Source organism: Haliaeetus albicilla, chromosome 15 (genome assembly GCF_947461875.1).
Source record: "Haliaeetus albicilla chromosome 15, bHalAlb1.1, whole genome shotgun sequence".
Classification (NCBI taxonomy): Eukaryota; Metazoa; Chordata; class Aves; order Accipitriformes; family Accipitridae; genus Haliaeetus; species Haliaeetus albicilla.
Window position 1 is genome coordinate 16,622,738 of NC_091497.1, and position 23,789 is coordinate 16,646,526.

The window sequence follows — 23,789 nt, forward strand, 5'->3', positions numbered from 1 at the left end:
AGCCATATAGAAATTGAGCTGTGAGAGAAACTAATATGATTGATACAGAAATAAGAGAGGCGGAAGAAGCACAATTTAGGCATTATTTCTCTTTGGAATGATTAGAGGAAAAATACATTTTCACAGAGTAATTGAAAAAACTCCTTTTCTTTTTTGTTGCAGGAAAAAATGAAAACAAACTTAACAAAACATAAGATCAAAATATTTTTTTCAAAACTGAATAACTGTTCTTCTCTCTGAAAATACCCCTTCAGGCAGTTGGGCTTGATTAATAATCAAGCTCTGTATAGCAAAACTATTGCTAAAACATTTCAAATTAAATTAATTCCATCCTGATGAAGGAAAAAAAGTAAATTAGTCAAGAAAAGCTGCTTATATGGGGTTATATTAATTCATACTTTTTTTTTGATTCTTGAATTTAGAGTCCTTATGAAAGTGTTAAGGTTTTTATTTCATCACATATTTAAAAATTAATTATACGCATCAAACTGAGTGGTAGTTTAGTAAGAGGGGTGATACTTACCAAGTGATGCTAAAAATACATTTTGATTCCCGTTTCAGACTCCAATAGGAAAAAAAAAAGGCATTCTTAGCCTTGAGGATTTATTACTGTAAAATCCAAATTACTGGAGATTTTCTTTTAAAGTTTCTCTGTCATCTGAAAATTTGACATATGAAGATTTTAATTTTACATGCTTTGTGAAACAACTTACATATTCCAGGTTGCACTGTAACATTTTCAGAGGTATATATGCTAGTACTGACTAGCAACATTATTAATGTAAAAAAGAAGACAACAAATTGTAATAATAAGGGAAAACAGACAGATTTTCCCTTCTGGTCCATGTATAGAGTTCACCTTGAGACGCACATAATGAAAATATTTGAAAGCTGAAGATGGCCCTAAGAAAGGAACTGAAAAAGAGCAGCAAAGTGTCAGCTTTTTTCCTCAAACACCACGTTTTTTCCCTGTGGCTGGCTATTTTAATTTTATTTTATTTCTGCTGTATTGAAATAGTTAACCCCAGAACTCCACTGAGAAATAGCCTTTCCATTTCTGGAGGGGCCTGGGGACATGGAATGGAACAGCAATAGGCAATCTTTCCTACAAACAATCATGCAACAGACTGAAAACACAAATAACACATGTGGGAAACAGTTACACGCAGATTTTCAGCTCATTCTGCAAGAAGACAGAAATGTAGTATAGTTAACCTCAGTGCACTTCTTGTAGAGTGGACCCACTCAGGATTCTTTGTCTTTGTAAAGTACTTGAGATCTGTGTGTGAGAAGAGAAAGGCAAGTCCAAAACATTATTATATTACCATAGAAATCCAGAAGAAAGTTTCAGGACTGTGTGTCTTACTAGAAAGAAACCAAAGAACGAAAGAGAGGGTTTTTTTGTTTTGGTTTGGTTTTCAATATTTTTTTTTTAATGGCTTCTAATTGTATGTGTTCCTCTGGCCAAGCTACATACTAAAAGTTTAGTATCTAGGACTGTACTTCAGGTGTCAGGAAGGTTTTTACTACAATCTTGTTTCTCTGAGATTTGTTGGAATTTAGCATCTCTATGACCTAAATCACTGATCACTCTTCAAACAACCCTTCTTCAGCTGCAATGAATATGCAATCACTTCAAGTTTTATGCAGTTGATATTCCCAAAAGTCTTTGCAGATAACCTTTCCCCTCAAGAATAAAAACAAGCAATCAGACACACACAAAATCAAAACCCCAGACAAAACAAAAACCTGTAAATGCTTTTTCAAGCTACTGTTACATATACTTAGAATTAAGTTCCTTTGGTAAAATTTTCCACAGTATTGGCCTCTGTTAGGTGTTGTTACTTTTGTCTCCATCTTCATGGTAGTTATGACATTTTCAGTACAATATGATTATTTTATTTCTTTCTACAGATAAACTGGGTTTTTTTCTCAATTATAATCAACTTCTACTGTAGTATTCCTGTCCTACTGTAGTAGTAACTTCTCACTGGGATTTAATGGAATGTCAGCCTCTAGTTACTGCTTATACATAGGAAAAAGAGATATCTGTGACTCCCAAAGTATAAAATAACATCCATTTTTTCAGTATATTATATTCAGTAAGAAATTATATGTTTCTATTAAATGTTATAACCAAGATTACGTTTTTTAAATGAAGGGAAACTGAAATGTCCCTAACTTTGTTTGGTTCATTAGAAAGCTGCTTTCTTGGTTTTTGTTTTTTTAAGAAAACATAGTTTTATTTTTAAATTTGGCTTTCTCTAGAAGAAAAGAAATCTTCAAAAAGGTCTGAAAAACAAATTCTTCAGTTTTCGCACAATTGGCACAATGTTTTTTCATAACTGCAAGCAGGCCTATAGTCATTCAAAATAGTGCCACAGTGCACTGAATGTGGTTCCTGTTCCATCCTCTAGGCTCAGTGCCTTGTCGAGACTTCTACCATTGATAACTGAGCCACGTGAACTGGCTAGGAGACAGCAAAAGGGGTTTATGAGAGGAAATATAGTCCAGTTCTGATGAAGCAACTTATGATGCAACAGAAGGATGTAGAATTCTAACTTTCCTCTTCCAAATTACATGAAGAATCGCAGCATTATTTTAAATGCAAGTATTTGTCTTCTATTTAATGTGTCTAATATTTTCCAAAGAAGCCAAATATGTCTTCAGAAAGCTTCAGATAATTCTACCAAATCCAGTCATATAAATTCTTGATCAAAAATCTGCCTTCAGATTCAACAGGTTGGTTTGTTCATTTGTTTGTTTGTTTTAATGTAGATCTTATGGGGGAAGAGCAAAGCTACAATCCTCTCCTCCATTAAGTAGCAATTACTTATCCTTTCCCAGGTCAGTATTCTCCTTAAATCTGATCACTCTTATTAAAAACTTAAAATTTGCATAAAGGGATGTAAGCATTTTATTAAAAATAGAAAGTTAAATGTAGACTTGAGAGATAAAAATAATACAGTTTTCCTATCTGCTGGCCGGAAAGGGTACGAGTGTCAGAATATTTAAGTGTGTGGCAAGTCATGTTATGGATGAGAGGACTGGAAGCATTTTGTGAACCCTCTAGAACTTATTTTCAAAGGTTTTGATGTCAGGAAACTTGTCCTATTTTAGAAAGCATTATTTCCCATCATTTAAAGCATTGTTTGTCAAGTAAGACATAATTAATAAAATCTGGGGGTTTTAACTTAATGGAGCATTTAGCCAAGCCACCAGTAAAGATTTTTGTGTGGAAATAAGTCTTGCTCTATTCCTAAAACTACTGAAAGATATGCTCTATACTTTTGTATAGAAAGCCAAAGACCTTCAGTTTTGCCAGAGATAAATTTAACTACAACCTCAGAAAGTTCTGAATTATGTCGTAATTTATAACACACATTCTGAATTTTCACACATTCCTCTGCCATGTGTATGTGAAGGGAAGATGAGCAAATAAATATTGTCTGACTAGGAAATAGGGAGTTGGGCCCCTTTGGATCACAGGGTTCAGATGGGCAGAAACATCCAAACCCATCTCAATTGATTAGGACTTTTTGTTAATTAGCACTCCATTAAAGACTGAAAGTTATGAAACTGATGGTAGTTATATGTTTTTATATATATATATATCTATCTATTTCCTGAATTTATGAAGAATATACAAGTGTTTTACTAAGCATACATTCAGACAATTAGGTTATACATTTTTTAGAGAGTTCATTTGTTGATTCCTGACTATTAGTGGGATTTATGTCAGGGACTCATGTGACTACATCAGCTGCAATCCAAGTTTCTTAAGAACCTAATCTAACAGGTTCTCACTGATGCAAACTCAGTGCAAAATTAAGAGTACATATTATCTATTTTGTTTTGGAGGTTGGATAAACAGAATCCTATTTCATTAGAGACCTATAAATTCAAATGTTGTTCACTTGATAAAGCACTTTGTAAAAAAATGCACAAATCTAAATGATAGAACAAATTACCAGAAGCAATGGAATCTTGCTCCTAATATGTAAAAGCCATAACGGACTGAAACTAGCAACTTAATATTGACGGCATTTGTCATCAGCTGCATATGGAAGAGAGCAAAATCAAATTCATGGAAGGAGGAGAAATGTATTTTTAGTCAAAGGATACCTATTAGAATAAATAGGATTACCCCTGACTAACAGCTACCTTCAGAGAAACTGATAAAAACCCCACTGCTTTACTCAGACCTACACTGCATTGACAAGAAAGAAGCAGCAGTGGGAAAAGAAAGCTGTAACAAGGAAATAAAGTAAATGATACAGCTTATTAAAAAAAAAAAAAAAAAAGAAAATATCCCGAACAGTTGTCACCTAATTATTCAAAGTGCAATTTCCACTTCAAAGAAAAGGCATTTGAAATTTCTGGATGCAATCTGGTTGATCCTCAACCCACTGAAGTCAATGCAAGACACTTCAATAGCTTTAGTTATAAAAGGAAAAGCCTGCATAGAAGAGACAATAGAAACTATTCCTATTTATAAGATGGGACAGTTAACCTGTTGTACAGTATCAGGGAACTTCTAAGTGAAAATAAATGCAGGTTTTGCCCTTTTGAAGGCCTTATCTCTTTCCTCATATGTTCTTCCAACACTTTAGTGTAAATGAAAGTCAAACTTAAAATGTCTTTTCTGAAATTCTCCATTAGAATAGACTAGACTATTTCAGTTGGAAGGGACCTACAATGATCATCTAGTCCAACTGCCTGAGCACTTCAGGGCTGACCAAAAGTTAAAGCATGTTATTAAGGGCATTGTCCGAATGCCTCTTAAACACTGACAGGCTTGGGGCATTGACCACCTCTCTAGGAAACCTATTCCAGTGTTTGACCACCCTCTTGGTAAAGAAATGCTTCCTAATGTCCAGTCTGAATCTCCCCTGATGCAGCTTTGAACCGTTCCCATGTGTCCGGTCACTGGGTACCAGGGAGAAGAGCTCAGCACCTCCCTCTCCACGTCCCCTCCGCAGGAAGCTGTAGAGAGCAATGAGGTCACCCCTCAGCCTCCTTTTCTCCAAACTAGACAAGCCCGAAGTCCTGAGCAGCTCCTCATAGGACATTCCTTCCAGCCCCTTCACCAGCTTTGTTGCCCTCCTCTGGACACATTCAAGGACCTCAACATCCTTCTTAAATTGTGGGACCCAGAACTGCACACAGTACTCGAGGTGAGGCTGCACCAATGCTGAATACAGCAGGAGAATCACCTTTTTTTACTTGAATCAGATGATAACATAAAATAGACCAGGTTTAATTCTGAGGTCAAAAATTATTGTTGTTTGGAAGGTTTATTTGTTGGAGGGGTTTTGCTATTTTGAAATTGATTGATTGTCTTTGTTTTGACTTTTGTTTACAGCACTGAATTTAGCAAGATAGGAATAAAGATTTGAGAAGTGTTCAAAACACAGGGATACTCATTTAAAAATCCCTTTCCCCTATTCTAGAAAAATAATGAAAGGGAGAGTAGACTTTGCTATAAAAACTTGGGCATTTTTATTTCTTTTACTCAGCTTAGTATGTGAGGGGCTGATGGCTCCGGTGATAGGCCTGGGAGTAGACTGGCAGAGGATTATTTGGGCTCCCCCTTCTGCCATCGTCTCTCTGAGCATCTTTGTGGGTGTGCAGACGAGTTTTACCACATAACCTAACCAAAGTCTTGCAAGTTAAGCACAGGCTAAGTCTCTGAAGGCTCGTGTAGGTAGGTCCAAACTCCACTTGCCCATACTCTGAGCTGGTCAAGCTGCACACGCTGACTGGGCAGCATACCATACATGACTGCAACTACTGGTAAAGAAACAGCCCCTATCCATCCAGAAAAAAGCCTGAACATAGGAGCATGGTTCCAGTGCACTCACACTATAGACACATGACTTTATTTAATTACCTACTACCATCCAAATATTTAGCCTTTCATTTATCTGCACGTATGCAAAATAGATGTCACAAAACCTGCCTGGTTCATTCACCAAGGTACTGTGAGACTGACAGTCATTGAATTATCAAATTAATGTTACTTTTACAAATGACTGATACTTCTGCAGATAGCAAAGTCTGAAGGCAAATACCTTCCAGTTTGCCCTGCCTTGTATTTTCAATCCAGCTTGGTATGATCCTACCCTTCTAGAAACCAAATCAGCAGGATAGGGATTATTCTGTGGACAGTAGCTGAGAAATCAAGGGATCTCAACCTTAAAGAAAGCCATGTCCCCGCTCTGTCTTGAAAAGAATCTGCTATTTGTTTGTATAATCCTTTAGATTTTGCCTCTTTTTTATCCCCTGCTACTCATTTCCTGTCGTTGTCACATTGGCACTAAGGGAGCATAAAGGCCTGTATTCATTCAGCTTAGCTTAAAAACTTAATTACCACATTAAATTGATGCAAGCTTCAGCACCTAAGAAATAAACAGCTTGCTGGAGGTGGCAGTCTTATGCTATTGACTTCCTTAAGAGGCCTGAACACAGATGTGGCATGATAATCCTGCAACCCAGGAGAAAATGTATTGCCATTGCTGATAGTAGGCCACTGGCTTTGTGCTGAGTTTGCAAGGCCTCAGGACTGAAACTTGTTTTTTCTATTTCTTCTTCTTTTTCTGAACTTTTCTTGTCTTACCTGGAACTCTGTTTTCACTTGGTTTAGCTGCAATTTTTGTAACTGCTATTTTTCTAATAATGAGTTGACTACTCCTAATTCGGAGGTTTTGCTTTTCATATGGTACCAAAGCTTTATAGAGATAATAGTAACCAGTAGTTTTTCTGTGTACAAGAAATTTTTTATGACTCTAACAAAAATATGTATGAAGAAATACAGGCCTGGTATGAAAGCAGATGCCTTGAGAAGTGGGGACACAAGATGCAGTGGAGAGGAGTACAGGCACAGGATGGTTAGAGTCAAGGTACAGGTTGATGATGGAGACCCCATAGCTCTAAACAACTCACCAGTGGTCACTTAAAAAAAATGCAGATCTGGAGCTCGACAAAACCAGCTTTAGTGGTAACACAGAACAAAGAACAAGTACCTGATTATGTAAAATGCACCATATACAGTAAATTTGGATTCATCATGAACTTGCAGACAAGTGAAGAAAGAGCAAGCTGTAAAGCAATGCTAGCAAATATATAAAAAGGGGATCCTAGAGTAAGGAAGATGAAGACATGAACAGCATAGTCCTCCTGGTGGAGGAATCAGGATGCTCCCAACTCACTGCACCCCACCCATACTAAACCAAAGCTATCAATGTTAGAACCCCAAGGACCAGGAAAAGTGAACATCACACCAAGAAAAGGGTTAGAAGCTAGGGAGCATGTGTATAGTAATTTTATCTGTGTTCTTGTTAATAGTAGTAATAAAAATAAATAATACTACTTTCTGTATAATAATATTTGGGTTTTATTTTCTTTCTCTTCTGTTTTCTGTAATAATTAGATCTGGACTAATAATAATTCTGTGATAAGACTGTTAAGATTTCAACAATACTAGCAATAACCTCTTGGCTTTTCATAGGAGATGTGTTTTCTTTTGCTCATAAAAAGTTTTTGAGCAACAGACTGCTCTCCAGGGCTCTGGTGCAGGCAAATAAATACGAAGGTCATGGGACTCCTTTCTGGGCTACTTTGGTGAGCAATGAGAAGTGGAAACTCCCACGGAGGGCGGACATCACCTATAGGTGATGAGAACTGCCTGCTTTGCCAAGACTAAAAAGTGCCCCGTGTCTTCATAAGATCTGAAGAGTTAGTTACTGTCTCTTAGACAGTTAACAAAGCAGCCATATACAGCTGTGGAGAATAAAGCAGTTGTTAAATGCTATCAAATCCATAAAAGACTGCCTCAGTTACAATGAAATGGAGAATCAGCCTCATTGTCCAGATGGCAAGTCCAGCAGATGATCTTTAGAAAGGCAAATTCCTCAGTGCTGCTTATATATGAACCTGAAAGAAAAAGAAACTGAATACATATTCTTAAAGCTATTTGACCACATTAAAATCCCCTTTTCTTGGTACAGCCTGTTACCTCTTTGTTATGCAGTTAGTGAATGCATTTTAATAGCTCAATGTGAAGTTCATAAGAGGATCACATGCCTAAATATTATTTTGAGTATTATTTTTTAATGCTTTCCAGCTCATTTCCTTTTTTCCTGCTGATACCACTAAAAGGTCTGCCAAGAACACACTGGCAAACGGTAAGGACTCAAATAATGAACATCTCATCCAATGTTTTGTGGATAATTAGGGGATTACATGTCTTAAAGAATAAGGCCACCTTTTATTAGTCATAAATTGTTCATTTCTATGGATTTTTATTACCTCATGTCACTATTATTTTTAAAGCTTCTAAAAGTACATAAATATTTCCAATTTTGAACATTCAGAGCTCCAACGTGAGTATAAAACAACCTTCCATCAGATCCCCCAAAAGTTATTTCTTGTCATTCATGAGCAACAGCTTAGTTCAGTCAATACAGGTATGTCTGACAGTTGGCTAGCTGCTACTAGCTGTTGCTTTGCAACCTATTCCAGTACAAATAAGAGCAAAGTCAATGGGAGATACATTAAGTAAGTGGCTTATTTATTAGAAAGACTCCACAGCTTCCTGTGGGGGAAAAAAAAAAAAAAAAAGACCCGTTCAAGTTTCCATAACTCGGCATCATCTTCTGCCATATTACTCACCAAATCTTTCATGAATTACAGAATAATTTATTGCATTTGGGTATCTGGCTAATGAGCTACTTTATATAGTTGCTTTCTTAGAATATTCTGCCTCATCGATTAGAGTAAGAGAAACAAAATAGTAATCCCTTTCCCCTAAGATGTAACATTTGAAATGTGATGATCACTTTGGACAAAAATTTAGACTTGTTTTTTAGAGATTATAATTTGATTTCCTTGGTAGAAGAAAAATAAACCAAGTAAACATGGAGTAACTACAACACGAAGGACCTACTTTTTCCTCTAGCCCTGGTGAATATTTAAATACCCAGCAGTTAGTGTGGTTGAAAGATTCATCAAACATAAGGACATCTGGCAAACTAGGATCAGTCGATAATGTCAGTCTGTATACCATCCCTCAAAGAAAACTTTCCTCTGGATCATGGAAATTTTGCAATTTTCAGCTTCATTTTTCATTCAAGTGAAATGTAACAGACATTTATGTGCAGTATTTTTTTTTAAGTCAATATTTCAGTCTTACTTGGCTGGATCCTCAGTTGTCAATCTGCATAACTCTAGGAATATCTAGGGAGCCATGCTGATATATGCCAGCAGTGGAAATGATCTGAGGAATACAAGCTGATTGAACCATCATAGGCAAATGTAAAGAAGTGCCCATTTAATCTATGTACCAAACAACATCATACACACATTTATCAAAGGTATTTGTCATAATCAAAATAAGTGATACAACTTACTGGACTTGTGTGTTTCTGGTGCCACAGGAAGGATGGACTGATGTATTTTTTTCTCAACTTCCACTTCAGAAGTTATCATGGGACCAGTTAGAGTAAGAATTTGTATTTAGGAAGTTCTTCACAAACTAGAATCTGTGTTTTCAGGCTAATGAGCGGGGAAGAAAAGGAGAGTAAATAATTATAAGGAGGAGGAATGCAGTGAAAATACCAAGTAGGCAAAGTCCAGCATCAGTAGCATAGCATAGAAATTAACACTGAGGAATAACAAATGTGTCTTTCTACTTGGACCCCCTTTTTGACCTGTAACCTTTAGGATTGAAACTTTATTTACTTCCCTGGGTGGAGACTGAGAAACAGCTGTTCCTACAAAGGCAAATAACTTACCCTTCCACTTTACTGTGGTTCAAATCCTAATCCTCAAATCATACCCATTACACAGACAATTCAAATCCTGGTCTGTCTTGGAACAAACCAATTAGTTTTATCCAGGATGAAGCATAGGTTTTTCTTGTTCTGGGAAAAGACTTTTCCACAGACTACATCCAGGAAGTGGAAGGGAGTTTTGTACCTCTGCTCGATCAGTCACCTAACATCATCCTCGGCAGGTCTTTCACACTCCAGCACCCCCAGGTGCCCTCATATCATTCTCTAAAACATGCAACACATGCTCTGCTTCATTGGAGAACATTATTCTGGTGAGCCCTTGCATTATTTCAGACACTTTAAACAAACAAACAAAAAGAAACCCCTCCCAAAACCACACACACACACACACACACACACACACACACAAAACCCCAAATCAATGAAAAAATAAAATCTCAAATAAAAGTAATCAATATGTCTCTAGGTCCTGCTAGTTGGGTCCAAGAAAAGGCCAATGCAGGAAAACACAGTCAGTCTGTTCTGTACAGGACTATCACTGAGCAGTGTGGATGCAAACTGATCTGCTGTTTCTGGCATAGGAACCAGAGATTGTTCTCTGAGTGGATACCTTTCATAGTGTAGATCTACCAAAGCACTCTCAGAGCTAAGACTATGCGATGGTTTTCTTCCTCAGACTGACAAAGTGTTTCTTTGTTTTTTAACTTTTGATGGGTTTAGGTTTTTTTAAATTAACCAGTTGGAGGAAAAAAAAAAATATATATTTATATAACAAAAAAGTGTTAAGAACTGAGTCCAGTGGAACATCTGCATTTAGGCAACAAAGGACATACTCTGTGTATATGGTTTATTTCTCTTTAGCAAGATCTTTTCTACAGAAAACTAAAGAAACAGAGGAGGTTTCCTTAAATGAGCACATATTGTTTTCTTCACTAACTTTACTTCATGTAATGGAAAAAGACACAAAAGTAAATGCTACCTAATTTGGCTAGTTTAGTCTTTTGTCTACATGCAAACAGCTCAACAAATCTATGGTATAAGAAAGACTATACATCTGGTTTATATGGAAGTAAGTTTGCCTAGAAGTTCATGGAAATTTTATTAGTATGGTCTTTCCTAGCCTCAAAAGAAAAGCAGGATCTTTAATAAAAGTCAACTTTCTCCTATTAAATTGGATTTAAAGGAAAATGTAATTTGTAGAAATAAACCTTCTTTATTAATGATGACAAATCTCTGTATGTATAAGAAGAATTTAGGTCATTCTTTTATGTCCTGTTATTAATATAACTTTTAAAAATATATGAGAGCTATTTTTTACCATATTACCACTGAAAACAGTACTTAAAGAACAGGATAATACGGGTCACCATGTAAGGAAAAGTGTAATGAAGGAAGAAAAGGATAATATCTATATTAAAAAAATACATCAACCTTTTAAAGAAGTATATCCATCTAAGAACAGCATATGTACAACTTACTGATTCTCAGGTATGACTTATAGCCTGTTAGAAATTGAAGTTGGTCTTGACCTCAGTAGGACTGATACAAATTGAGATGAAGGGACTAGGAATTCCTCTGCTCCTTCCATGGATGAAATATCCTCAGTAAGGAACAAAGAGAAGCCAACAGAAAAATCTTGTGGCATAAAATGTTTCCTCTTGCAAAAGCACCTTGTAGTTGATCCAACTTAGTGCTGGCCATTTAATGGCTTTTCTGTTCAGTAAGGGTGCAAGTTATAAGAAGATAGAATAAGAATCTAAAATTTAGATACCAAAAAAATTAGAAATTTAAGTCTGAATAAATTTATGTAGGTCCCCTGGAAGAGGCAACTTCAAAAGGCAATTCAGCTCATGCTAAAATAGAGACTTAGAGATATAAGAACAACCCCTGCTTATTTCTATCCACTCACTACACAGGGAACCTAGGGAGATGAGCTTGGAGTTCAACGCTTGGACATCTAGATTTCGAAGATAGAAGTTGCACTCTAAATTACAACCTACTATGGCCGCATATGGACTTTCATATGTGGGCTAATACAATGAATATTTAACTCCTGGTGCAAGCATATGCAAGATTTCTCTAATAGAGTTCTACACCCACACTTCCATTATTTCCTTAAATCACAAAATGTGAGAGGCAAAGGCCTAGAAGGCACAAATCAAACTCACAGTTACATGATAGCTGCTGCTTATAATCCTACCAATGCAAAGCAGTCATAAACTTGGCTTTATGGGTTAGTTCCACTACTGCCGAAGTGGAACAATGTATCTAGAAGATACCACTGTGTCTGGTCATCAGATGGTAGATGTATAAATGGCAGCAGTGGCAGTAGTAATTCATCCCGTTCATTGTCCAGCTTCCCTCTCTAGTGTTGGCATGTGACTAAAAAGTTATTACAGTTCTTAATTCTAATTGATTTCATCTGTTTTTCTGACATAATTCAAGTATTTTTAGCTAAGTTGCACTTCATTGGATAGCTGGAAACATGATCTTTCTGAGCAAGAGAGGTGCCAAGCCTCTTCTAGTACTGGAAGGGGTATTACTGTTACCTACATCGTGCCAAATCAATTATATATGAAAGTCAATTCCTTAGTTTGCAATACCGTAATAAAATCTACTTACAAAGAACCACATAACCATGCAGACTACATTTAGTATCAAGGCTCAAATCTTCACATTACTGCGTCTATATTGATAGTGTATGGACAAGTAAATATCATGAATGAGTTAGAATGCTTTGAACAATGAATCTGTGAAACTTTTCACAGCCTTTTACTTGGCAAAGTTAATAACTTGCTCTAGTGATGAAGAAACATGTCTAAGATAATGCTAGAGACTGATAGAGTATGTGTATGTATTTTCCCCTTCTCAAAGTAATATAAGAAAACGTGTATTAGCTTTCAGCCCATGAAAACCAAGCAGTCCAATAAGGAAAAGTGGCCTATTGAAAAAACTATTTTATAAAAGAAAGTCTTTGAATTAGCAGCCTTCTGGGAAATATCACTACGAATTATTCAACCATCTAACTGAACTTGCGTTGAACCATTTTCCTTTTCCTTCCCTTTGAAGGGTTTTGCAGAAGCTCAAGAAAAAGTCAAAACTTCCTTGCTCCTGAATAATGAATGCAGACTGTTCCTCACTCCAGTAAACACTGCATTTTTGTAAAGAAAGAGAACAGCTGGTGCATGAAATCACGCTTACTCGCACATTTCAAGAAAAATGCTCTCAAGATACATCTTTAGATAAACATCAGTCTACAATCCTTTTCTGCATTAATATGAAACCTATTAAATAGTAAAGGCAAGAATATTTGTTTTGTGTGTGTGAGGTGGTGTGTTCGGCCTAGCAGAAAGGCTTCTTATCCCTCTAGGCTCCCACAGGCCTGTAGAATAAAAGTGGGTTGTGCATCAGTGGTTTTCTGTGGACTCCCAGACCATGTCAAACAGCCTATGACATGCTCTTCATTCAATATATGGGAAATATTGCTTTGCAACCCGGTGCCAGCAAGGGAGCATAGCTGGGAGAGGAGAATATGGGGGCTTAAAGATGCTGACAGTAAATGTACATTCCAGAGAGTGGTTAATGGTCAAGAAAATCAGGGGTTCACTGAGGCAAGACAGAGAGGAATGTCCAACTTGTTCTTTTGATTGATGGTCAGCAGAATGCCAAGGATCAAGAGAAAATAAGCACAAAAAGATATTTCAGTAAGGAAAACAAGGCATTAATAGTGAATATCATGCCTAACACTGATGGTGATTTATAGTCTGGCTTGCAGACAAAACCACCGATCTGGTATTGCTAATAACACGAGAGGCATGGAAAACTCCAAGGCCTTTTTCAAAAATGATAGAGTACACAACAGCCGCAAAGTTTCTTTTGGAGGTTTGTTTCTCTTTCAGAATCTCCTGTAATCATTCAATTTGCAAGGCCATCAATCCAGAAAAAGTTCTAAGGTGCCAGTTTAAGACTGAAACTGAAAATATTTCTGGTCAAGAAATACAGTTCTAGCTTCTTGCATGAGGCAGAGTAAATCTAACTTCATGATGTGAAGTAATTGGGTATGAGGCGCTTACACCTATAGAAAAACATTTATATGACAGGTTTATGTTCTGACAGTAAATATATGACAAAACCTGTTTTTTTCAGGGAGCACATGGTTTACACATGATAATTTATTCTTCTAAAAAGGAATTGATTTCAAACAAACTTTAATATCTCTATTTTTTTCTGAACTGTGATAAAATGTGCACTATAAAATGTGCTGCTCAGCAGCTCAGTTTGTCCTTTGCTCAAGGAGATTTGAATAGCAGTCTCTCAGCTTACAAAATATTCCAGCTGTCAGGTAACTCAGTCCTTCTATTATATGTTATCTCAACTTGTATTTAAGTAATTTATAAAAAAGTTAGCCCAGGTAGAAAGATTGAGGGAGACATTTGAAAATACTCCTGATGATTAGGCAATTTACCCGATAGGTTATTTATGCTGTTTCAATCTCCATTCTGAATTGGACAAAGATGTGAACAGTTAGGCTACAAGATGCTCTTAGGAAGCTTATTTCAACCTTTCCTGTTGACACTGTTCCACTTTAGATAAAATGCTCAAAATGTCATTGAGATGGAGAATAAGGATAGCTCTCCAGCCTTCTAGCTAGGACACTCTCCCAGGAGATGGGAACACATGGACTGCCTCTCTCCAGTAAATATTTGAGTAAATGCAGTGGAACAGTGTCAACATGAGACATTGAGAGAGACCTTTTATGTTAGTTTGAAGTTAAGGGCAAGCATTTAAAAGTGGGAAAAGTGGGTTTGAAATCATTCATGCACAGGGGTGAACTGAATCTAGGTTTTTCACATCCTGAATGCTGCTGCTTGAGTACCTTGAGCATATGAGAACTTGCTCTTTTTCTAGCTACTTGAGTTTTGGGTTGGATTTTGTTTTAGTAGCATAAATAGCCACAATTTCTTCATGGATTTATTTATCACTAACACTATTGCTTCTTCCACTGTTACCACTAACTGACGTCCACAATTGAAAAGTGATGCTGAGTTCCTAGTTGCAACCCCTAAATATCTAGAACAGAGCAGCAATGTGTGTTCATTAAAAAGACAGCAGATTGGTTAGTTTTGTTAAACAAAACCAAACTAATTTCACTGATTTTTTTAGGAGAGTATTCAAAGATGATATCAAATTGCAGGGGAAGCATCTGATACACTGGAGTGCAGGGCTTCTATTCAGAGCATACTCAACAGGTTGCAGAAATAGGCTAGCAGGAACCTCATAAAGTTTAATAATAGCAAATGCAGGAACCTGAATCCAGGAAGGCAGAACTCTGCACATCTGTACAGCTAGAAAGCAGCTTTGAATAAAACTGCTTGGTGGACAACCAGTTGAACATGAGGTATCAGAGTGCCCCTCTGCAGAGAGAGTTAATACAGGGCTGTACTAGCAAGACTGCAGCCAACAGGTTGAAGGAAGTGATTGCTTCACTGTGTTCAGCATATGTGAGTCTGCATCTTCAGTACTGCGTCCAGTTTTGGGGTCCCCAGTACAGGAAAGACATGGACATACTGGAGCAGGGGGGGCCACCTAGCTAATCAGGCTAGAGCTCAGGTCATAGAAGGACAGAGAGGGCTGGGCCGGTTCAGCCTGGAGAAGACCAAGGTCAAGGAAGACTTTGTGGCTCTCTGCAACTACCTTACAAGGGTGTGGAGAGAAGTTGGAGCCAGACTCTTCAAAGAGGTGCACAGCAACAGAAAAGGAAAAGGACAGAAGCTAGAAAAAGAGAAATCCTGATTACATGTAAGGAATTTTTAATATACAGAGAGGATTTTTAAACAGGTTGTCCAAAGAAATTGCAGAATATCTGTCACCGGAGATACTTAGAACTCGACTGTACATGGTCCAGAGCAACCTGATCTAAGTAGGTCCTGCTCTGAGCAGGAGGTTGGACCCAATGACTTCCAGAGGTCTCTTCTGACCTCAGTCAGTTTATGCCTCTGCGGTCTTATTTTCCAGTATAAAGAATTGTAGACAATGATTTAGTAAGGCCACTATTTACATCTCCTTGCTATTCTTTGAGAATGTAATTGCTAAGCTTTAAAATTATTGATCAATGTAAACCACTCTTTTTCTACTTTATAATACAAGTCTTTGTTCCTCTCCCTATTCACCTTCTACATTCTCCAGCCAATACGCTAAAAGTATTCTGTATATTCTTATGTACATATAGTATCTTCACATTATTTAGGGTAATAACCAATATGGCCTATTCCTTGCTTCCTTCTTCTGTCCTTCTTCCACTAAACTGCTGCAAAATTCCTAGTGTTCCTAAAAATTAGATATATTCTTACTCTGTTCTAAATACAAAATCCTGGTCTTCCTTTTGCACATTTTTTTTTCATGATATTTAACTTAAGTAATTTTGAAATATTTTTTTTTTCAACTGAGAAATATGCATATGAGTGTTTAAGAGAAATAAATAAATAAATTTGTGATTTATCACCAGTTGACTGAAACACATAATTCTCAAGTCATAGTGGGATAACTTTGTTTGACTACCATTCAAACGTTAATACAAAAATATATCATACCTACTTTCAGATATGGACAAATACCTATGTATATGCATGTATGTTCAAGCACACGAGTGTAAGTACACAGAAAAATTTCAGAAGAAAAAATGAGCCTCTCAAACTCAGTAGTAAATGTGGATACTGATGATTTATTTGGGTTTTATGTGGATAATTTTCTTTTTGGCTTTTATATTGGAGAAAAAAATGTGTTTGTATTGGCAACACTTCTTTGCATGTACTGAGCTACATACACTGCTTCTGAAATTGAGAGGCCCTTTTAAAAAGGACACACTGGAAAAGCTTTCTGCTCTTACTTGTATAGTTTCAAAGGGGAAAAGCATTGTGTTCTGCCATAACCTTTCACACAGGTATTTTACCTTAGGATATATCACTTGTTCTATATTTGGAAAGTATCACAGAAATGTCATTCCACTGGTTTTCGTTCCTTTTTATAACTCTGTATCCAGGAGACGCAACAGCCTTTAAAGTACGTGAGTGGTGTTGTCCCCTCGAATTTCTCTTCTTCAGCCTAGCATGAAACTTTCCGTCTTGCATTAGGGACCAGTGGTCATTCTTGCTGCTTGAAGAATCACCTAGCATGTTAGTATAGTATGTTAATTATATTCACTTCCAGACCTATTTCTGAATTTAAATTGCTCCAAATCTTGGTGTATTATAATTCATTATATTTTTTCAACTCACTAAGGGGTAGAATGAGTGACCATAGAGAGGAATTTTGGAGCTGGAGCTAGATCTGAATCCAGAATTAAACTGAAAGAGTGTGGAAGGTTTTTCATTTGTAAAATAACTTTTGAAAGCTACTTTAGGGTGAGGAGAGAAACAACCATCTAATAGATGATACTTGCTTTGCTTCAGCAAGTATGTACCTTTTAAGTCTTTCACAGAAAGTTGCCTCAAAATTCTATTACATAGAATATTTGGTCTAATTTACCCTGCTACAGCAGTTTTGACAAGTTTTTAGCAGAACATAAAAATATCTGATAGGCTTAGATCCATGGCCCATCCAGGCCACTATTATGCCTCCAGGATTGGCAGTAGGGGATGCTACTTGGGGAAAGCATGCAAACCTGACCACAAACCTGTTACTTGGGGAAAGCAAATCTGAAAGGAGGGAGGGGTAGAGAGGCTGGGCCAAAATGTGAACCAGAACACTTCCAAACTTCTGAGTTCAAATGGTCACTGTAACTGCATCCCATGCATCCCAACATTATACTGGAGAGGATTCAGGACATATATCACACCTTCTCTTAATCGTTTCAATAAAAAGAAGACCCAAGGAAGCATGTGAGAGGCAGATGTAGCATGTTCTGACCACATCTGCAGCATGAACAATCGGGAGAACAGGGCTTTGCGGCAGTCAAAACCATGTAACTGCCAGGCAGCCTAGATGCAGCATGTGACTACCAAGAACTTCCAGCTTGTCAGGAGGTGTTATTCTGCTGTCAAATGTAAAGGTGATTTCTTAGTTCACTTAGGCAGGAGGCTTCTTAGCCAAGCCAAGCAGAAGGGATGTAGGAGCAGCTCTCTGAGAGTAGGTCTGGTGTGCGGCCACTGCCTTCTGAGGGGCTGAATTTGGCCCATGCATAGTACAGGGAGAGACACCTATGAAATCTGACTTTCTTCATGCCTGGACTTGAGGCCAGAGTCTCAGTGAGTCAGTCATTTCAGTCCGTGAAATGAAGCAGCAAATATCTGACAAGACGACAAAATGTTGCAGCCTGCAGTCTTTTTGACAAATGTATTAAAAGACTTTCATTCAGATGTAATATAACCTATTCATGTGCCTAGTATAGAAATCTCATCTCTTCTGTACATACACAAAATCAGGTGAGGGAAGAGAATACATTTTTTTTCTTCTATATAAAGGCAAAATGTATTCCCTAAAAAGGAGACTTCAGTAAGGTAGATACCTTCAGTTTCTTCATAGTCTGTTTAATTATTTTGTAATTTCATGTAGTTCATGAACATAAAAGCTATACATATACACATACACAAACAGTCATTCAGGAAGATGCTCCCAATACACTGTTCTGAGCCTTGTGAATGTACATTTTCTCTTTTGTAAAATCTGTAGTAAAAAAAAATTACTTGTGTGTATTACAACCAACAGGTAGGATATAGAGCAAAACTAATAGCAATAATCAAATATTCTTACTATAGTAATTCTTATCCTTCTTTCCCCAGTAGCCAGTTCCTCGTTACCAGCCTTTGATCCTTGCTGCTTTCCAGGCCTTTGCTCTTTCTGAAGATCTTCCTTGAAAAAGCTGTCAGTGATAGCTGCAAAAACTGACATCACCTTGAAATAATTTCTGAAGTATTTTTTTTTTTCATTAAGCTTATTTAATTTACATTGTTGCATGTAGCATAGGCATAAGCATGGATTTATCTGACATGGAGAGACATATTAAACATAGAGGATACATTCAGATTCTTCCTTTGTTGCAGCTTCTACTTAGAAAGTTTTCAGAATTTTCAATACTCAGAACATGAAGCCAGTGAAACATGTTTCTCAGGAGCAAAATGCTGCAGAAATGCAGTAAGTCATGTAGAGAAAGTTGCAAAACAGGTTGACATATCTTTCACTGGAGTCAGTTTAATTCAGTCAAATTCATTAAGCCCTGATACAAACACCTCTATTGCAAAGCCTAACAAAGAAAAAAAAACTCATTCATTTTAAGTAAAATGAGAAGTTCTTTGAGCACCAGAACTCATGAAGCCTGATTTCCTATGGATTTGCTTCCCATGGTTGACTGCAAGCTTTGATTGAAACTTTCCCCCTAAAGTTGCTTTTCTATATGGCTTCTTTGGTGTTTGGTAATGGGGAGGCTTAGCTGCAGTCAGCAACAGCCCACAGTGATCAACACTTCTAATATTTTTTTTCATCACTTTAGCTGCATATTTGTTAAAGAAACATCTTTGTCTGTAAGAACTCTCCCTTATGTCCAATTTGACTGAAACCTGTTACAGTTTTTCAGATTGTAGATTATTGTTTGCTTGCTTGATTTTAGGAGAGGAGGAAAGAACAGAATGAGACAGATAAAGAGAAAAAGATAAAAGAGAGAGTAATTATGACTGCATAAACCTCATTTCCTTAGGAAATTGTACTAACACCTTCAACAATAGAATGAAAGTCTTCCATAGCTATAATCAGATCTGGTCTCAAATCACAATTTTCCTGTACTAGCATATAATGCTGTCCAGTCCTGATACCATCCCATCACCAGTTACTAACGAAATCTTCAGGGGCTAAAGAACAAGAGAAAAGCTTACTTTTAGGCTTGAGAAGCATTTTTCAAGTAAGGGCCAGTGTTTTAGATGTAAAGCAGCATGGATTCTTGAACAAGATAATTCCAGTAGGTTTTTTATGCACTATTAAGACAAAATCAGCAAGTAAAAATGAATACTTTCTACCTTGAGTAACTGCCAAAGGGTAGAAAGAAAGGACTGACATAGATAGATACCCAAAATCTCAGAGTTATTGTAATAGCACCTATGGTATTATTTGACGGCATAAGACAAACTCTTCAGGAATGATTCATTGCCACAGTAGTGAAATACATAAGGCTCAACACTTGTCCAAACAGTTGTGTATACAGTTCATTGATTCTCAAGTGCATTTACAATACTCTCATGAGCTTACCAAGAACTTCATATACTGCCACTATGTGAAAATATGTTCTTTCGAATAATCATAGCATTTCACCTTACCTGTCAAAATTATGACCACTGGAAACAAGCCTGAATAAAATGTGGACCTAAAAAGAACTAACTTGAAAACTACGGCTATAGGTCTGTGGACTATGACATATTGAAACTGCATGGGCTTTCAGTCTCCTATGTTTTCTTACCAATTGCCATTGCAATGCAAAGCAGATATGGCACTAAATAGACTTTTACTCAATAATGATATCAAAGAGCCAAATACATGTAAGGGAAATTATACAATTATCACCTTCTTTGATAACAGTATCTAAATAACCTACCTGCCTACTTCTAATCCTTTTTCCCTTCACCAGGGTGTTATTTTACCATTACAAACATATTTTAATATGTGTTTTCCAAAATCCAGGATAATCCAAGAGTGAGTGTGTGTACTGAGAGCATACATGTGCTACTCATGCTAATTGACCCTGATCCCTCACAATAAGGACATTCAACGAAGTTTTATTTCTTATGAATACTCTTACTTGCATGGCTTATTTGCTAACCATGGGAGGTGGGCATTTAATCTGTCAAACATTTGTAAAACACCAAAAGCAATGCAACCTTTGACCTGGGTCACTGAAACTGCACCCATTTCTTGTGATTTTTCTGTTCGCCCAGCCTGTTTCATATATTTGTCCCATGCCTTATGAAGCATGCAGACAGAGTATGATCTTTGACATTCAGCCACCTGTGTCCCATACTTTTTGTGTGAAAGAAATAAATGACAGGTCTGGAGATTAAGACCAGGCCTCTCTCTCTCTCTCTCTCTCTCTGTCTTTCTTTTTCTTGGTGTCTTTTTCTTTCCTTCTTAATTCAGGTGTTTTGCCAGATGAGCTGTAAGTCCTATTTGTCCTTTAAGTTATAAAAGTTTCTTTCTATTTCCACTGAACTTTTGCTACATATGTATTATGTAGCTTTAAAAGACCAACTATCTTTATATTTTGTGCAAAAAAATTGAGATTAGATCATTCTCCCAATAAAATTGACAGTAAAGTCATCATTGGCTTCAACATGAATGATGAGAGATGTGACATTACTTTTTCACAGCACATTAAAGAAAAAAGATTTTTTCATCTGAACCATATTTCTATTTCTCTCCTAGCCTTAATGCTGACTCTTTCCTACATTAATATAGGGACATTATTAATTTTAGTCATACTTTGGCTCAAAATGTATTTCTAAGTGGAAAAAAAAAAGTGCAAAACTTATCATAATATCTTTGCAGCATTTACTTATGCTTATTACCAGTAAGTCATGTTAAGTCAATTAAAGTAAGGATGATCTTGCTTAACTTCAGTTGTTTCAGAGTTGGCCATCTTGGCCAAGGTACTCCTCCTGGTTCCCCCATAGTCAGTGCAGGGAGATAGGATCACCTTTGTCTTGGATGAATCATTCAGTGAAGATGAGACTGCCTTCATGGTGAGAGGGAAATTAATTTGGGCAATTTCAGGCACAGATATCTAGTGTTGTTGTAGACACTCTCAGGTATCCTGCTGGGCTACCATCTGCTCTTCTGGAAGGACACAGATATCTCTCTCATAGGTCATATTTGTAGGCCAAATGTGGATGTCTAAATAAGATCAGTGCCGTGTCTCAAATAATACAACACGCCTACATTTAGGAAACTGAACCATCCCTCTATTCCGGACAGCTTACTTTTTTCTAGTGGTAACTCATTGAAATGAATCCTACTCCCACTCTTCAAATACCACAATTAATTTCAGTAGGAACACTTGTAGGTTAAGCAGAATGCTTCATTGGCTGACGCTCAGTAAACACAGTAGACTCCAGGAGCTGGTATTAGTTTAGACCAATAGTAAGTCACTGGAACTCTGTTGACTCCAATATTTTACAGGTTTAATTAAAAGCAAAAGCTGAGCATTATTTCTTCAGCATAGTAGCTGAATATCACACTACTTATTCTACTTTTACCGTTTGCTGAAGTCATATTCAGTAGATGAACACAGTCAAGTTAATGCAGAAGTAAGCTTTAGTAATGAAATTTATCTGTTTCTGGTACACAGAAGTAAGAAACATTTTAATTATGCATTTTAAAGATCATCCTCTTTAAATAATTAGTACCATGTTCAGCTTATTCAGCTCTGTTGTTTAAATTTTAATAAATGTCCAAAATTAAGATGAAACCATATCCAATAACGTGTTACAGAAGCATACACAAGAAAATACTGTAATTCCCTGCATACAATTCAAAGTAATCAGATATTAAATAAGGTTATAAATAAGTCAATAATAGCATGATTTCATAATTAATAATTTCATACCTCCCTTTCCATGGTGTAAGGAGATAAGGAGAAGCCAAAGATCGCACCACAGCTGCAAGAGTAACTTAAACGAAGGCAACAGCAGAATCAGTGGTTTGCAAAGCTGGGAGGGAGCCATTATAAAATAAAACAGCAGTATCTCCTCACGCTGCTGCTGCCAGATGGCTTCAATCCTTCCGTTCTTCAACTTCTGGTCAGATGGCTGAGCCAAAATTAAAAAAATATACCAGATGCACTTTTTTGGACTATGTCCCATTTTATGTTCTCCTAATCAAGAATGGGGGAAGGGTGAGGGAGAATGAGCCAGATATACAGTGGCAAGTTTAAAGAGAAAAGAACTAAAAATATGCAAAGACTATGAAGCATGCAAACAGGGTACAGGAAGTAGAAAAGACTAGTCACAGGAAGCATATAGAAAAAAACTCATCTTTCAGCAGAAGACTAGCTAAGGAGGTAGGTAAGGAGTAATATCCAGCCATAAGCTGGCAGTAGAAAGGGAATTAGAGTAACTATTTCCCTCCAGAGAAGTAGAAATTTATAGGCCACCATACCTATGCTGATGTTAGTTTCTGTAGTGGGACAAAAAGACATGGACCTGTTAAGAGTGGGTCCAGATGAGGGCCATGAAAATGATCAGACAGCTGGAGCACCTCTCCTACGAAGAAAGGCTGAGATAGTTAGGATTGCTCAGCCTGGAGAAGAGAAGGCTCTGGGGAGACCTTGTTGTGACCTTTCAGTATATAAAGGGGGCTTGACTTTACCTGTAGTGACAGAATGAGGGGCAATGGTTTTAAACTGAAAGAGGGTAGGTTTAGATTGGACACAAGGAAGGAATTTTTTACAATGAGGGTGGTGAGACAGTGGCACAGGTTGCCCAGAGAAGTTGTGGGTGCACCATCATTGGAAGTGTTCAAGGCCAGGTTGGATGGGGCTTTAAGCAACCTGATCTAGTGAAAGATGTCCCTGCCCACAAGAAGGGGGGTGGTCAAGATGGTTTTTAAAGGTCCCTTCCAACCCAAACCATTCTATGATACTATGTTTCTATGAAGCAACAGTGAGCCATGCCTTCTAAAATATAATGTATCTCAATGAACATAATGTTAGCTTTCCATTATCCAAAATACTGATGGATTTGAATAATGTCAATTCCCAATAATGCAGGTGCTACAAAATTCCCTGGACAATATGGATCAGAAACAACTCAGCTTGAATCCAGCCAGACTTACTGACTCCAGTTCAATGCTTGCTATGCCAAATCCAAGGAGGTTTCTCAAAAGTTAAGGAGGCATCTATGGACTGTGAGGAACAGTACTCCAAAATACGAGACAGACAGAAATCTGTGTGAATTCAGTGCTAATCCAGTGAAACCAGCCTGGAGCCAAAACTGTACTAAACCAATAATCATTCTAGCACTC

At 37.1% G+C, this 23,789-nt stretch overlaps 1 long non-coding RNA gene across 1 annotated transcript; it reads right to left on the bottom strand.

The window, feature by feature from the left end:
• Nucleotides 1-7,371: 7,371 nt before the first annotated feature.
• On the bottom strand, nt 7,372-22,903 carry LOC138689145 (uncharacterized). The gene is made up of 3 exons (XR_011327997.1): nt 22,375-22,903; nt 9,411-9,555; nt 7,372-7,935 (listed from the first exon to the last, which is right to left on the bottom strand). It is a non-coding gene; the product is annotated as an uncharacterized lncRNA (long non-coding RNA).
• Nucleotides 22,904-23,789: the final 886 nt, after the last annotated feature.